Genomic DNA, 15,324 nt, shown 5'->3' on the forward strand with positions numbered 1-15,324 from the left:
GTGAGGAATCATTCTATTTACGAATATTGTTTCAGTCATTCAGTAGCAGGAAAGTTGTGCAAAGCTGTTGGAAGAAGTGTGTTGTAGAGAAGATTTGACAGTGAGCTTAATTGGAGTTGTACTCAGGCATATGGAGATGTTATTTTCATAGTTCATGTAATTTGGATTGTTGTCCAAATGCTTTTGTAAGTCAGTGAGACTCCTATAAGGTAGTGAGCCTTCCCTTAAGGTTGTAGCCTTTCTGGGTTTCTTATTTTGAGCAGTGAGCTCTAGGCAGTGTGCCTAAATGTATGTACATTCCCCATTGTAATATTTACGTTTACTCCTAAGAGGGTATTATCTCATTGTGGGTAGGTTCCTATCATGGTTTTTCCCTTAACTAGGTTTTCCATGTCAAAAATCTTGGTGTTGTGTGTTATTGATGTGGAGTTGTTTCATGCTTTAACTGCTAATTATCATATTTGTTTTGTGGTTTAAGTTGCAGTAAGCTTTTGTGCAAATTGATTCAGTCCCCCCCTCTTAGTTTGTTGCATTGTTGCCAATAATTGGTATCAGAGCTAGATCCTCCGGAAGAAGCTTGACTGCTTAAGAAGATCCAGGATGGCAACCTTTGATTTCAAGAAGGACAGTTCGAGATTTGATGGAATGAACTACTCTCTAGAAAAACCATATGCAATTTCATTTGAGATGCATTGGAGAAGAGTACTGGAAGATTACTAAGAATGTATATAATGTTCCTCACAATGGTCCTACTACTTCAGATGAGATAAAGGAAGCAAAATACAACATTAGAGCTATGAAAGCATTGCTGAGTGCCTTGTCAGATTTTGAGATGACTAATGTGATGGACTTAGAGACTACTCATGAGATCTGGATAAAGTTGGAGACCTTGCATGAAGGTGATAGCCATGTGAAGATTGCTAAGTTGCAGAGCTTGAAGGGTAATACGAGAACTTATAGATGAGTGAAGATGAGAACATTACTTCTTTTATGCAGAAAGTGAATGAGATTGTGTGTGGAATCAAATGTACCAGTGGAGTCTTAGAAGAATCTAATATTTTTGCTAAAGTATTGAGATCCTCACCTCCTGCTTACAAACATAAAGTTGTTGCTATTGATGAGATCCAGACTGACATGTTGATTGGTAAGCTTGCTTCTTTTGAGTTGAGTGAGTTTGGAGACTCTCTTCCTAAGACTAAATCTGCATTCAAAGCTACTATTTTGGGAAGCAAAGATATGATCGGGGAGAAAGTTCTACAAGAGTATATAGATATGAGAAATAGATGAAAGAGATGGAAGATGAAGAAAGAGAGCTTGAGGATCTTGAAGCACTTATTTCCAAAAGATTTCCTAAATGTACTGATAAGTATGAAGGAAAGTTACCTTTTAAATGTGATGCAGGAGCATCCCCGACCTTTGAGTAATCTTGCATCAATGAAAAATATTTCCATAGTTTTGTTCTTGTTTAGTTCTTGTAATAGTTTTTTGTGTTTCTTTCAGTGTGTTCCGGTAGATGGTTCTTTTTCATTGCGGATTAGATTTTCGGTTTCCAGGCTTGTTCTTGTGCATTATTCCAAATTTTTAGTTCATTTAAATTCTTTTCCTGTGAGTTATTCCTTCCAGAGTGTCTGTTTCTTGGTTTTAGAGCAGTTTTGAGATTATCATCTAAGATGGAGATTTCTTCTTGTGTTGAGCAATTTATTGGATTGTGGGTCATTTTGGCACCACACACGATGTTCCTAGGTCCTTGTCAAACCTTCCAATGTGGTACACACTTCTTGATTGTTCTTGGTGGATGAGATCTTCGCATTTTGGGGCCGACCTATCTTACATGTTTCATTTTCCTTCCTTGGTAAATGTAATCTTTCATGGCTGACCCGGATGTGTTCCAGATGGTACATATATTATTGTATGCGATCATTTGGAGATAGCAAAGGATATGGAAGTAGTATGATGATCTAGAGTCTTAGATTGTAATCCGGTTAGCTCTTGGAGTTCCAGATGGATTGTAATCTGACATATAGTCTGTAATTGGGCATGATAGACTGCTTGTGATCTGAAGATTACCAGATGTTCTATGATGAATATATGATGATGCGGATGTCTGATTTTGCAATTATTATATTTGTTGTTGTTGCTTCCATTGTGTTACTCTTGTTGCATGATTTGGGCTATCCTCTTTGAGGATCCTCCGGGTTATGGCTAGACCAAAATATTTTTCATGCAATAAGATATGACATTTTGCATCAAAGTGTTCGAAAAGAGATAGAAATCCTAAAAAGCCATTTAATCCATATAAGCCTAAATACTAGAAGAAATGTTATTATGCTATTGATGAAGGTGTGACAAATGATGAGTCGGATAAGGGAAATTCAAGAGATGAATTTGTGTTCATTGCTATCAAGGAAGATGATCTTGTAACCACAAATTCTACAAGCTACATTAATGAGGAGAAATATTTAGCTGCTAAAGTTGAGGAGAAAGATGAATGGGTAATTGACAGTGTTTGCTCTCATCATATGACAGGTGATAAGAGTAAATTTGTAAACTTGGAAAAGTATGATGGTGGTATAGTAAGATTTGGTGATAACAAAGCTTGTGTAATCTATGGTAGAGGCTCTATTTCTCTTGATGGTAAGCACAATACTAATGATGTGTTATATGTTGAAGGTTTAAACAATAATATTTTGAGTGTTGGTCATATGGCTAATAAGGGATATAAATTGCAATTCAAGAATGGCAATGTGAGAACTTGAGTAGTTTCAAAAATGAGATTGCATCAGGGACAAAGACTAAAGCTAATATATTTCACTTGAATGTTGGTGATAAAAGTTGTTTGATTGCTCATATTGATGAAAGTTGGTTATGGAATAAAAGGACGTGTCATGTAAATTTTGATTGCATGGTTAAGATAAGTTCTACTCAAGTAGTGAGAGATCCACTGAAGTTAATAAAGCCTTCTAATCCGGTATGTAAGGAATGTCAATTAGGGAAGCAGACAAGAGTTACTTATAAGAGAAAACATTATAATTCTAACGGATTGTTGGATCTTGTGCATATTGATATGTGTGGTCCTTCTAGAGTGAGAAGCTTGCAGGGTGATAGGTATTTCATGTTACTAATTGATGATTATTCAAGAATGATGTGGGTTACCTTCTTAAGGGAGAACTCTGAAGCATTGGAGAAGTTCAATATTTTCAAAGATAGAGTTAAAACTGAGACTGGATTAAAGCTGAAATGTATGAGATCTGACAGAGGTGGATAATTCACTTCTGGTGAGTTTAATGCATATTGTGAAGATCATGGAGTTAAGAGACAGTTATTTGCTCCTAGGACACCACAACAAAATGGTGTTGTAGAGAGGAAGAATAAAACATTTCAAGAAGCTGCTAGAACCATGATGAATGAAGGAAATGTTTCACATGTGTTTTGGAGAGAAGCTGTGAGTACTGCAGTATACATTCTTAACCGGGTAAATGTCAAAGGTGATATTGGTAAGACTTCTTATGAGTTATGGTTTGGTTATGCTCCTACTGTTAGATATCTTAGAATTTTTGGTATTAAATGCTATATAAAAAGTGATGAAGATCTTGGAAAGTTTGATACTAGATGTGATGAAGGAATCTTTCTTGGTTATTCTACTAAAAGTAATGCCTACCAATTTTATAATAAAAGATTGAGAAAGATGGTTGAAAGTGCTAATGTGAAGGTTGATGAAGGTAATGTACGTCATATTAGATCTTGCGGATATGATTCTGATGATCAGGATGCTATTTCAAACAGAGGAAGGCTCGTGCAGACCCAAAGTCAAGTTCAAATTGCCTCGAAAAAGCCTAAGAATGAAGGTGTAGATACTAGTGCAGAAGAAAGAGTTCAAGAGCCTGGAATTCAAGAAAATATTAAAACCCCTAGGTATGCGAGGTTGAATCATTCAAAAAATCAAATTATTGGTGAAAAGAAGAAAGGTGTGACGACTAGAAGAAAACTTGTTGAAGAAATTTGTTTGATTTCTAAGATTGAACCTAAAAAAATGTTGATGAAACATGCAAAGATGAAAATTGGATTAATGCTATGGAAGAAGAATTGAATCAGAATGAGAAAAATAATACATGTATTCTCGTTCCTAGACCTAAGGATAAAAATGTAATTGGAACTAAATGGGTATTCTAGAATAAGTTGAATGAACAGGGTGAAGTTGTTCGGAATAAAGCTAGACTTGTGTGTAAGGGTTATTCATAGATGGAAGAAATTGATTATGAGGAGACTTTTGCTCTGGTAGCTAGAATTGAAGTTTGTTAGATTATTTCTTGCTAATGTTTCTCACAAAGATTTCAAGGTTTATTAGATGGATGTCAAATCAACCTTTCTTAATGGTGAGTTGGAAGAAGAAGTCTACATTGAGCAACCAAATGGATTTCAGCTGATAAATGAAAAGGACATGGTTTGCTAGTTGAAGAAAGCATTGTACGGATTGAAGCAAGCCCCTAGAGCCTAGTATGTCAAATTGGATAAGTATTTGATGATGATTGGATTCAATAAAGGTACTGCTGACAGTAATTTTTATTTCAAGATTGATCAGAATAACATTTTGATTGTTGAATTTTTTGTTGATGATATTATCTTTGGAGGAAATGATTGCCTATGTAAGATATTTGTTGAAGAGATGCAAAATGAATTTGAGATGTCTATGATTGGTGAGATGAAATTCTTTCTGGGATTGCAAATTACTCAGTCGGATAAAGGTATTTCAATATCTCAGTCTAAGTATGTGAAGGAATTGTTGAAGAAATTTGGTTTTGAGGACTCTTAACCTGTTGGTACACCTATGGTGACTGGATGTAAGTTGACAAAAGATGATGATTCACCAAAAGATAATCAGACCAAATATAGATCTATGATTGGTGGTTTGTTGTATTTGACTCAGACTAGACCTAATATAATGAATGTTGTGTGTCATGGTTCTAGATTTCAATCTGATCTTAAGCAATCTCATGTTACTTCTATAAAAAGGATATTCAGATATTTGAAAGGGACAATTAATTTTGGTTTGTGGTATTCTAAGAATGATGACTTTACCTTGAGTTCTTTTACAGATGCTAATTGGGCAAATGATGTTGATGACCAGAAGAGTCCTACTAGTGGTGCATTCTTTTTGGGTAAAAAGTTGGTCTCTTGGGCAAGTAAGAAGAAGAATGTTATTTCCTTATCTACTACAGAGGTTGAATACATTGCTGCTGCTAGAAATTGTACTCAAGTAATTTGGATGAAGTAGATGTTGAAGGATATACGAGTTATTTATGATGAGCCTATTTTTATAAACAGTGATAATTCAAGTGCTATCAATATTTCAAAGAATCTGGTGTTGCATTCCAAAATAAAGCATATATCAATCAAGTTTGATTTCTTGAGAGAGAAGGTGAATGAGAAAGAAGTCAGATTGGAGTATATATCTACATAGGAACAAATTGAAGATATCTTTACGAAGCCTTTGCCTAAAGATACTTTTGAGTATCTCAGAGAGAAGTTAGGGGTGATTTCCCCTTCTGGTGAGAACTAAGATGAATGGATTTGCATCAGTCTGGTGAACTTCACAGATATATTGTGTGCTCTGGATTGATGAGTGAGGTTGCTACTCAGGGGGAGTAGTCAGTGTTGGTGTTCAGTTCAGATGTTCAAATTTGTGAAGCTAATTCAAAGGGGAGGGAATATTGATTCTCGAGCCTTTGTCATTGTTGTTGAATGGGGAGAGAAGCATGTGAAAAATCCTGAAGTATTTTGAGTTGTTTGTGGAGCTAATCCTTATGATTTTGAGGGAGATAGTTATGAGTTGATTTCTCTTTGCATTGATTATTTTTCATATTCATATGTTGCCATCAATGCCAAAGGGGGATATTATTGGATATTGGTTGATGTGTTGTCATTGATGCCAACATATTCTCCTATGTATTCTAGTGTTGCAGTTTGGTTGGATGAGTTGGTTTAGCCTGTGTGTTGCAGATGAGGTGGTGCGGATTAAAGGGTTTATGGTATGTTTTCTATAGATGGTTCATTCCTATTTACAGAGGTCTGCATGATGTTTTGATCAAGTTTTGAGATCCGGTATTGAGGATGTTATTCAGTTGTTCATGTTATTCGGTATTTTGGTTTATGCTTCATATTACTCTGGAATTGCTATATCTTTTGTTGTGGATATGTTCTAGATGTTGATGTGTGTCCTCAGTTCAATTGGTTCATGATTTGAGAATCGACAAGTGAATATTTCAGGTTGACAGTCAGTTATGATGGTGTTCTTGAGCTCCGATAGAGAGATGATGACGATTCTTGAGATCTGAGTTGTTGCGATTGTTGTGGTGCAATTCACGTTGCCTGTGAATATTTCTAGATCATGTGTTATTCATATTGGTGGTCCGCATTGATCGTTGTGTACATTATTGAATATTTTCTTTGTCCGGTGATGTTCTTCATGTTATGCGACATTATTGGTGATTATTGTGTGTATGAAAAGTGGACCTGTATCTATATCTGTATCTGAATACACAACACTTCAATTAAGTCATTAGATGCATGGTTAGTAAATCAATAATCAATGAATAATAAACCATTACAAAGCAACCTATTGCCTTCTAGTAGATGTGAATTTAGATTGCTCTCAGATTGTTAAGCTATCTAGTGACTAGATGACACCTAAACGAAGGATTTTTAATCTATATGAGCAAGAATTCAAGCTAAATGAATGCAAGATTTAAGCTAGATATGTAAGATTTAATCTAACATGATGTAAGCTATGAAATGAATATTTAAGCTAAATGATGTAACAAATATGAAATAACTAATATGCAATATCTCAATACAAATTCTTGATGAACCTATAGAAAAAACAACATAATAACAATATATTCTCCAAGATCCTTGAATGAGAGATGAAGGCCTGAATTTATAGAAAATTAAGAAAGAAACCAAAGGTTGAGATCAAATGATGATGAGTGGTCAAGATTTTCCAAGAGGAAGCACAATCCAGGTGAATTGATGTGATTGCATGCTTTTCTCAATTTTAAAGGAAATTGAACTAAAATTAAGATAAAATCAGAAAAACTGATTTATTCTCTATTTCATTCAATTTTAATATTTAAATGTTTTAATTGCTTTCTTTGATATTATTCTTCAATTTTTTATTTGTTTTTCAAGATTATCTCCAATTGATTTCTTTTCTCAATTTTTAATTCTTTTTTTTGTCAATTAATTCCTTTTTTGGAGATTTAATGGCAAATTTATTTATTTCATTAAATATACTAGGATATTTAATAAAACAAATAGGATAATTGTTTAAAAATTACTTACTTGGAATGATCAATTAATTAAATAAATATTTAATTAATATTGGTTGACTAATTTGCCATGGGAAATTTGATGATTTTAGAAATTAATTGTGTGCTCAAGATTTATTTAATTGCCTTTGGTTAGGACCTTGGTGATGAAATCGAGACTAGGGGGCCTATGGTTTAGATGAGCATTTTTAGGGTATTACATTTTCCCCTCTTTGAATTAATGTGCGAGTAGTGCGTTGGTTCAAAGAATAGTTGATGTCTAGGAGATACTAGTTCTGAACTTGATTGATCATGAACTAGATGAAAAGCGAGGTATTCAGTTTGTTTTGAAGCGATGAAACTGAACAGAGTTGATTAAAGCGAAATTGATCGCGAACTTGATTGAACTAGGACCAATGAAGAGCAAAGATACCGAACTTAAACTTGATTGATCAAGAAGTGGATCTTACTGATCTAGAACTTGATTGAACTAGACACATTGAGCAAAGATAAAAACCGATCTTGAACTTGATTGATCAAGATACGATTAGTGAAGATAAATTGTCTAGCTTGATTTGATGCGATAAAACTGAACACCTTCTTAGATTGAGTGTGATCAAAGATACTCAAGTTAAACCCTTGATTGAGTTTAAACAAATAATCAGCTTGATGAAAAGTGATGAAACTGATTAACATTAAGAAACTGATTCAAACAAATACAATATTAGCTTGATATGAAGCGATGAAATTGATATGCCCCTAGAGATTGATTTGATGAAGCTTAGTCCTCAACTCGTAATGAAGATTTTGAAAGAAAAACTCAACTCTGAGGTCATGAGTATGCCCCCTTGGGAGTGAAATCAAAAGATAGCGAGAGTTGCGCAGTGATTTTTAAGCAATTTTCTTGAGTGATGATAAGTTATTTGAGCACAAAGATTAATGTTGATGGTTAAAATTAGAGTTGAGTTGAGAATCAAATTGAGATTTAGCGTTGATTAATGAGAAATTGAGCGTAAAATGGAAGAAAAGAATGAGCAGTTGATGAAAGCACTAAGTGGTCTTAGTAGTGCAAAATTGACTAGGAAGATGATCTCAGATTTCGATTTCGATCCTGAAAATGGAATCAAGACAATCGATTTAGTTTAGGGTACAATTTTCATGTCCATCAGAGCAAGTTGAAAAATTAGGGTTTTGGCAATATAAGGGGTCCATGTGTCATTTTCAATTCATTTTCACCTCTCCAAGTTTAAAATTTTGATCCAGGAGCACGTTTTGAGCGCTAGAGATGCTACAATCGACCGCGAAACTACGAGCCAACGGTAAGTGATGAATCTTAAGACTTTGCATTTCATCAATTTTTATTTTTTGTTGAATTTTTTGCTTTTTAAAGTCGTTAAAAATCGTTCAATGTCATTTTGTCATGCGATAAGACACCGTTTGTTGTATGAAAAACTGTCCCTCTTGTGTCATTTTAGCCTATATGTTTTGTCGTATGGTATCATCCCATGTATCATACGGGATTTTTCTTCATAGCCCATATTATCGTGTGAGAGAATACCATGTGTCGTATGAGAATTTTTTATTGTTCGGCATGTATTCCTAATTCGTATGAGTTTCTGCTACACTGTGAAAACTCGTATGGAAAACAGTGAGCATTTTTTAAGGGTTAAAACATGAAATTTTGATTTGGCATTTGGTGTATTTGTATTTGTGTGATGTTTAACATGTTTTGTAGTGCAATTTGGATGACTTGTTGATATTTTGTTGTTTGATTTTTTTGCAGGTTCGATTGTCAGATATCCTATTTCTCTATGTTTATCCACCTACTATGGGATTAGTTTGGTATTTGTCAGATGTAGATAGAGCACATATTGATTTGTGTGGCTTTACTCACCTTTTAGAGATGCCTGATATCCGTGTGAATCACGAGATGCTTACTGTGCTAGTTGAGCGTTTCCATTTAGAGCATAACACCTTCCATCTACCAATTGAAGAGATGACCATTACACTAGAGGATGTGTACATGATTTTGAGGATTCTATTTGCTGGGGATAAAGTTGACTATGATTCTGCTCAACGACTTGGTATCTTAGCCTTGAGACGCATATTTCACGATGAGACTATCCTTGAGCGGGCTATCACTTGGGATGTTACGATGGCTAGGTATAGTGAGCGGTTTTCACTAGCATGTGTACTCGCAGGTATGATAGGTTGTTTCCTCATGCCAAACAGGGGACAACAGGGCTTTCTATGTGGCTGGGCTAGGATGCTCAAGAGACTACTGACTCATCCTAAGAGACTAGGGTGGGGATCTTGCTTATTAGCCCACATGTATCATGAGATGCATGAGATCGCATATAGAGATGGGAAGAGCATGGCAGAAGGAGTCTTGGTTCTTCAAAATATGGGCATGGGAGTACATCCTAGTTTGTAGACCGATAGTAGATGATGCCAGAGATCTACACCAGATGATCGTATATAGATATTATGGATATGTTACTCAGCCCCATCTAAGAAAGACAGAGTATTGGAGATGACAACTCAATGATTTGATTGTTGTAGTATGGAGACCATATAGGGGTCTGTAGCTATGGGATGACTGGAGAGTGCAGAGGAAGGACATACTTATGACACATCCTCTTATTAGTAGGTCAGTGTCCATCATTGAGTGGTTCATTGTTTCGAGAGTTATGAGGCACTATGGCAGACCACAGGGTATGCCATAGGAGTGTGTCGCCTACACCTGATATGGTGATGAGGAGAGATGAGGATGGGCCCCTAGGTTGTCCTATGCATTGAGCATGAAAGAGCTAGTTGGGTTACAACGACTGCGATGGGACTATCTTGAGGATATTGCAGATGCGGGGGTATTGCCCCAGTATAGGGATTGGTTTTAGAGACATCCCTTCCCTAGATTTACAGATCCTGCAGAGCATGCACCTCTCATAGACAAGGCTGAGGTTGAGGCCCCTGCATAGGCATAGGTACCGGGACAGGCACAAGGACAGAGAGCGGAGGTTCCTAGGCGTGTAGGAGATGATCCTGGTGCTAGCAACAATAGGGTACCAACTGGGGGGAGACAAAGGTAGAGAGGGGAGGGTGGATCCCTTGGAGCTATTGGTGTTGAGGTTGGTGGTACCAGGGCAGTAGAGGGTGGAGGTGAGGAGGGGCGAGCATCTCCTTGGTAGGTGAGGCAGTAGAGGGATGAGCAGGGAGGCGGAGAGAAGGGGATACAAGATACAACACAGTCTCTGCGATCTTGATTGATAGGTTTGTAGGCACAACTGCCAGTGGCTCAAACACAGCTGGCAGAGCGAGACCGACAGCTAGCTGAGGTCAGAGCTGAGAGGGATCAACAGCTAGCCGAGGTCAGAGAAGAGAGAGATGCTCTTCAAGGGAAGGTTTTGCATTAGACCAGTCAAGCAACTTATTACGTTGCAGCCTAGAGCATAGCGGTTCCAGTAGCACAACAGGTTGTCTCATATTCTCAGTATATGGCTTGATCTGAGGGAGCTCGGGCACCTAGGCAGGATGCTGGTCAGCAGGCTCCAACTCCTCCACCACCTGATGATGAGGGAGAGGCAGAGAGCTAGATTGTTATATAGCTCGTAGATTTTGTTATATACCCCATTTTTTGTAGCCTTATTCGATTCTTTCTTCGAGGAGACATTGTATATGACAATTGATATTATTTGTACTCTGAGACACTCAAATTATGATATATACGAGATCTTGATTTGATTTCATTGTACTTGTGTCAATTGATTATGAGATGTCTTTCTATATGCTTAATTCTATATGTATGCATATCTTTTCAGTATGGATGTAATATGGATGTTTATTTTTGTTTTTTATCATACAAATAAATTATGATGCAAATGAATGATTAGAATGAGCAACTAGTAATGCTAATGTTTAGTTTTTATGCAATAATATGAATACAAATAAATATATAATGAAATGTATGGATCTATATAAGATACTCATGTATGCAGCTAACATCTCAATACACAAGTACTCGATCAGAGAAATGATGATGAAACAAAGACCACTTAGCAGAGAAATGATGATGCTTCAAACTCTCATTCAGAAGATAAAGAGATCATTGTTATTATGCTGAAATTACTTTAAAATGCATAAAATTTAGAATGAATGCAACCTAAACCTAGTCACTGGATTTGAAATGCTTAATTTTCATCATTGAGCACTTTACAAACACAACAAGCAAAATAGAGTTCATTTCTTTGTATATGCAATATTAACTATCTTGTCCGCAATGACCCTTTGTTCGTTCATATCCTTGGACAGATTATGCATGCATCCGGATTGCACATTAAAGAAATTCCCTCAAACAAACAAAGAAATGACTCCAACCTCCTTGTAGCATACAAATAAGTAGAGTCGAGGTATGTGTGACAATTTCACCTTGATGTGAAGGAACTTATCACAGACACCTAGTTGATTAGATGTTTCCAGATCATTGGATTCATTCCTACAAGCAAAAAACAAAGAAAAGTATTATGCCCCCAATCCTTGTTCCTCTTAGTCAAGATAGACTTCCTTGAGTTACTCAGAGGGAATAATAAGTGAAAGCCAATGTAAAAGACAACACACAAAGAAAATTTCATGCATATCTTAAACAGTTTAGTGATTGTTTTCAGTAGTCTTGTTTTGTTTGTGTACTCAGTGATAAAACTCTTCAGTAGTTAGGAGATAGGTGACTGACTCAGAGTGGATGACTGGGTATCACTGACTGAAAGATGACTTGGGTGATACTACTTAGGACATGTAAATTGCTCGGTCGATTACCCTAAGACTAGGACAGTGATTGGTTTCAAGCCATGAGGGTTCCAAAAGAACCAGGATGTCACGAAAGTGACTAAAAGATATGTACAAGTGAAAGCAAAGATGCAGGAAAGTGGGAATGAAAACAGGAAATGCCAATGTTGTATTGATAGATGGAGTGCATGAGTACAAGAGGCGCTTGTTTACCAGGTTTTCACTTGCTTGGCAAAGATCCCTTCTCTTTTTTTTTTTCTTTTTTTTAAGGACTTTTTCCGATTTTTTGGATTTCTTTAGGACTTTTTCTAATTTTTAGGATTTCTTCAAGTCTTTTTCTGATTTTTAGGATTTCTTCAAGACTTTTTAGATGTATAAGCTGCTAGAGTAGAGAATATTTAGGTGAAGAATTTCTTCACGTGGATGGTGTTGATCGATTCACGGAGTTGTTCTCCTTTCAATGTTGAGAGTTGATAGGCACCATAGCCAAAGATTGTAGTAACGATGTAGGGACCCAACCAGTTGGGTTCAAACTTCCCTTTGTTGTCTTGAAACTGTTGATTCTTAGGATTTTCTCTCAGAACAAGGTCACCAACCTAAAATTCTCATTGTCAAACCTTTTTGTTATAACCTCTAGAAATTCTATTTTGATATGCTCTTAGATGATCAAATGCTACTTGCCGACATTCATCCAACAATTCGAGTTCCTACAATCTAGATATTCTGTAGTCTTCATCAGTAACAAGACCTTGCAAAGAAACTCTTAAAGACGGTATTTCCACCTCAATAGGTAAGACTGCTTCGGACCCATACACCAAAGAAAAAGGTGTAGCCCCAGTCGGTGTTCTAATACTTGTTCTATAAACCCACATGGCAGGATTGAGCTGCAGATGCCAATCCTTTCTAGATTTATTTATTGTTCTATGTAAGATAGTCAACAAATTCTTGTTAGATGCTTCATCTTGTCCATTACCTTGAGGGTAGTATATGGATGACCAGTGTTGTTTTATTTTGAATTTTTCACAGAGTTCATTGAGATCTTTGTTCTTTAACTGTCCTCCATTGTCAGTTATAATGGATGAAGGTATACCATACCTGTAGATGATATAGTTGAGGATGAATAGAGCTACTTGTTTATCGGTCGCTTTGATGAGCGAAACCGCTTCTACCCACTTAGTGAAGTACTCGATGGCATTTATAATAAACACGTGTCCGTTAGATGATCCAGGATATATTTGGCCAATGAGATCAAACACCCATTGTGGAAAGGGCCAATGTGTAACAAAGGGTATGAGATCCCTTGCTGGAGCATGTATAAGGTTCCCATGTAGCTAACACTTCTCACAAGTTTTAGCAAATTTTATAGCCTCTTTCTTCATATCTAGCTAGTAATAACCATCCCTTAGTAGTTTCCATGCTAAAGTTAGACCGTTTGAATGGGATCCACAAACACCTTCATGAACCTCAGATAGTGCGTGTTGGGACTCTTCAGTTTCTAGACATCTAAGCAAAGTACTATCCAAACCTTGCCTAAATAGGTCGTTAGTGATAATGAACTATCGTGAAGAATTTTGAATTAGGTTCCTTTTTTCATTTCGGGAAAGATTAGTAGGGACAACTTGGTCATGTAGGTAAGAGTAAATGTGGCTATAGCAAGATGAGTCATGTCCAATAATAGAATAGAACATCTGGGACTCAGAAGAATCATAGGCAGGATAATGTAACTCTTCCACTAGGAATTCAAAGTGAAAATTAGATTCATGTAGCTGTGGTACAGACGCCAAGGTGGCCATTGCATCCGCTACTCTATTTGTCGATCTGGGGATTTGCTGAAATGATACAAAGGTAAAGTATTTCTTGAGATCATCCACCATTCTCTTATAAGGAATCAGTTTCTCATATCTAGTCTGCTATATATCATTGATTTGGTTGATGATGAGTTGAGAATATCCATAGATGTGTAATTCAACAATCTTCCATTCGATGGCCAGCTTGATCCCATTTACCAAATATTCATATTCTACAATGTTGTTTGTGCAAGGGAAGAGAATCTTTCAAGCTTTTGGGATTGAATATTTTTGAGGAGTAATAAAGAGTATTCCGGCACCAGAACCATGTTGAGTGAAAGACCCATCAAATAACATCTTTCATGATCGTTGAGTAAGGTGCATGATTGATTCATCCATAAATTCTATATGCAAAGGTTGACTGTCTTCAAGTGGAGCATCAACAAGTTGATCTGTAATAACTTGTCCTTTGATGGCTTTACATTCTACATATTCAATATCAAATTCTGTAAGAACCATGACCCATTTAGCCAATCTTCTTGTAAGCATTGCTTTTCTGAGAAGATATTTGAGTGGATCAATCTTAACCACCAACTTAATAGAGTGTGCCAACATATAGTGCCTTAATTTCTGTGATGCAAAGAGTAATGCCAAACAAGATTTTTCTATGATAGTATGATTCATTTCATAAGACACCAATGTTCTGCTGATATAATATATGGCTCTCTCCTTTTTATTCTCATCCTGTTGTGCCAGAAGTGCCCCCAGTGAAGTATCTGTAGCTGATATGTATAGAATCAATGGTTTACCTTGAATTGCTGGCATCAATATGGGTGGATTAGAAAGATAATCTTTGATTTGTTTTAGATGTTGTTCACAATCTTCATCCTAGTTGTATTGGACTCCTTTCCTTAATACCTTTGTGAAGGGTTGAGCTTTGTCTGCTAGCTAAGATATAAAGCACCTTATTGATTGGAGACATCCTTGTAAACTTCTCATTTGACTGATATTCTTGGGCGGAGGGATTTCCATTATGGCTTTGACCTTTTCAGGATCAACTTCAATCACTTTCTTTGAAATTATGTAACCAATCAATTTCCTTGATGTTACTCCAAATGCACACTTTTTAGGATTTCACCAGAGCTTGAATCTTTCTATTTTATCCAGTATGAGACCTAGTTCTTGGATATGTGTGGATCTCTTCATAGTTTTTACTAGGGTGTCATGAACATAATCTTCCATGTTTTTGTGCATCATATCATGGAAGATAATGGTTACTTCTCTTTGGTAAGTCACTCCTGCATTCTTTAGTCCAAATGACATGAAATTCTAGTAGAAGGTTCCCCACACACATGTGAAGGCTATCTTTTCTTGATCCTCAAGAGATATCTTGATCTGATTATAACTAGAGAATCCATCCATTAATGAGTACATCTCATATCCAATAGTAATAT

Source organism: Cryptomeria japonica, chromosome 7 (assembly GCF_030272615.1).
Source record: "Cryptomeria japonica chromosome 7, Sugi_1.0, whole genome shotgun sequence".
Lineage (NCBI taxonomy): Eukaryota > Viridiplantae > Streptophyta > Pinopsida > Cupressales > Cupressaceae > Cryptomeria > Cryptomeria japonica.